The following is a 3,092-nucleotide window of genomic DNA, read 5'->3' on the forward strand; positions in this document are numbered from 1 at the left end:
CTCTCCGATATCCCTTCGTCCTCCCTCTTTCTCTCTCGCTAGAGAATGCAGAAGCCCCCGGTCATGCTGTCGCCGAAAACGCATGGCCAACGATAGCCCCGAGCCTTGAAATGATGTATGGGCCTTTCTTGATTGGGCTGGCTTGCTAAAGACTATTAAATTGCTCCCCCATACTCCAGTATGGGTGAACCTTTCTGAGGCACATCTTCACTTGTCCATTATCACCAGAATGGATGGCAAGCTTCAACCATGTGATATCTTCGTGATGCTCCACTTGAACTTGCACAACTCAACCTTGATGACGATCACCACTTGTCATCTTCCATGGGTTATATAAGATTTTTCTTTTGATGCAAGCCCATGGAAAAATACCTACCCACACAGAGAAACACCAACCAATGAAACATGGGTTAGTTCACAAAGCGTAATGGACAATGCTTAACATACCATGAGATCACTTGATCCAACTTGGTACATCTTCTATGCTTTGTGTGTTGATCAACTTGAATCCACTCTTTGTACTTTGACTTGATAAATCTTGTATCTTATCTTCTATATTCATTAAGATGATGTCTTGAAGGTAAACACGAATGTTCACACAATCTTGTTCTTCAGGACATGCCTGCAATAGGCTCAACACCTCATAAGACCAACTTTGCATAACTCTTTGAATAGCACCATGGTCAACCCATAATCTCCCTCTCCTAACATCGAAACCAACATATGGTCTTCAAGTAGTGCTTATGGACAAACCCTTCAAGTACAACTCAAGGCAATCATTAGTCCACATGGATTGTCATCAATTACCAAAACCAAACATGGGGGCACCATGCTCTTTCAATAAGTAACACAATTGGCTCGTCCTTAGCATTACTAAGGATTGGTCCCCTTGCAACACTCTTTTACTTTTTATTGTTAATCACGTTTCATTGCTCCATTACAATCACCAAACAGAACACCATTACAACTTTAAGCATTTACAATGAATTCTTGATACTTTGCACCTACCAATTCATTTGGCTCCTCGTGGGCACGATACTCTTACTTATTGAAAACATCTAAACTTGACCCCCTAAACTAGTGGGACATAATCCTAAAAAATAACTTAAGGGAAAGATTAATCATGCATTGAGTAGATTCCTCAATTAAGTAGAAGGACTTGAAAAATAGTTGTGTTGCTAAGTATCAGGCACTAATATGAGTGGCACATTAGAAAGTTTAGTAACCATGGTCAACCATGACACATGAAAAGAAGGGCATTTACCTCCCTTTCTGGAGTGTGGTCGCGGCTTGGCTGGAAACTATGGATGAGTTGTTAGGGATGACACAAACTTCTACATGTTAGAATTTTTATAAGACCGATAGAGGAGCCTTAGGTGAGAGGAATCACTTTAAGGCTTTGAGATGTTGGTGACAAGAAAAAGTTTATGTTATGGACAATTCCATTCGATTGTGTAGACGAGTCTTGCTCAAACCTTTGGAGGAACCTTAGGCCATAGGGATCACCTAAAGCTTTAGTAAACACATTGAGAGGCAATATCTCTTTCTTCAAATAAGGGGGGAGAGGTCCAAGTGACACATGGGGTAGCTTTAGCCGTGTAAGATTGATGAGTGTTTTGAATTAAGGTTTGTAGTGTGTGTGTGTGTGTGTTGTGTTCACGATCTATGTATTTGGGGCACACATTGCATCTTCAAAACAATATTGACTATTCTCATTTTAGGTAACGACTAAATACCATACTACCATTAAGTGGAATTGGGTATACCAGATGTTTTGTGAGAGCCCATGATTCAAATTGTTGTTGTATATTGGTAGTTGTGTGCTTGTACGGAATTATTGCTTCTTTGGATGTTTGTTTGTATTATCATTAATGAACAAACACGGTGCATTAAGAATAGATCAGTTTACACTAACTTGAAGGAGACATGTGTCCACATGCGGATGCGTATTTTATGTTGGTAGCTGTGGGTACATGCTATATAGTAATGTTGCGGTCGCATATCCATGCGTGGGTGCATATTCACGTGTGGTTGCGTACTCGCACACACTTTTGTTCTCACGTGCACATGTGCATTTTCAACTTACCATTGTCCCACATGAATATTACATTGGTTGTTATCATTTGTGGCTAGTCACGTCTAAGTTGTGGTATTGACTTATTCTAGATTTTAGTTGTTTCACAAGCATACCTCATGGCTTTATTGGAAATTAGAAGTTTTGAATGTGTTACTTAAGCGTAACATAATTGTGAAACATAATGTATTCCTCTTGTTCATCAATAGAGAAAGCAAAAATGACATATTGTTCCTCAATAAAAAACATTAACTACTCAATCAACAAGAAGAACTCCAAACATTATAGAGATTTTGTCATATTGGAATAAACTTCATGACATAATGCCCTAAACATGAAATGTGTATTATTGCCTCCAAGAAGCTTAATAAATAAGTACAATCGACAATGGCACCTAATAGTACAATCGACAATCAATAATGACACCTAATAGAAATATAATATCCCTTGATGTAATTCAAATGAAAGCACCAACCGACATCTAAAGTAGTCCTCCAAATTATGCATCAATATCATCATCATTCCCACCGGAAAATTCTGGTGGTGCATTATTGACCCACTCATCACATTCCATGTTATATTGCTCTAGATCACTAATATTATAGTCCAAGTAAGAATCCATCCCTAGAACTTCATGCGCCTGGTCCAAAGGAGCATTAGCCAAGTTATCATAGCCGAATGATTCATGGATGAAAGTGTCATTACCACCGGAGTAGAACAACTGTGGGGATTTGTCCATAGTGTTCTCAACAATTGAGTTAGGGCTCATGTTGTTCTGCAATGGCCTTGTCGGACTTGCATAGTCTTGAAGTTGTGGTTGAAGTGGTGGAGGTAAATCCTTTGCATGGTCAACAACTGATTGTAGGACGGAGGTAAACTGGGGAGCTAAAGGTGGTGATGTAGACTGTAACATTTGTGGCGCCTGCATGGTAAAAAGGTGGTTCTATTTTGTGTTAAGGACTTGCATAGTTCTAAAGGTGTGGCTAAAGAGGTGGATGGAAATCTTATACGTGATCAG

Source organism: Triticum urartu, chromosome 2, assembly GCF_003073215.2.
Source record: "Triticum urartu cultivar G1812 chromosome 2, Tu2.1, whole genome shotgun sequence".
Classification (NCBI taxonomy): domain Eukaryota; kingdom Viridiplantae; phylum Streptophyta; class Magnoliopsida; order Poales; family Poaceae; genus Triticum; species Triticum urartu.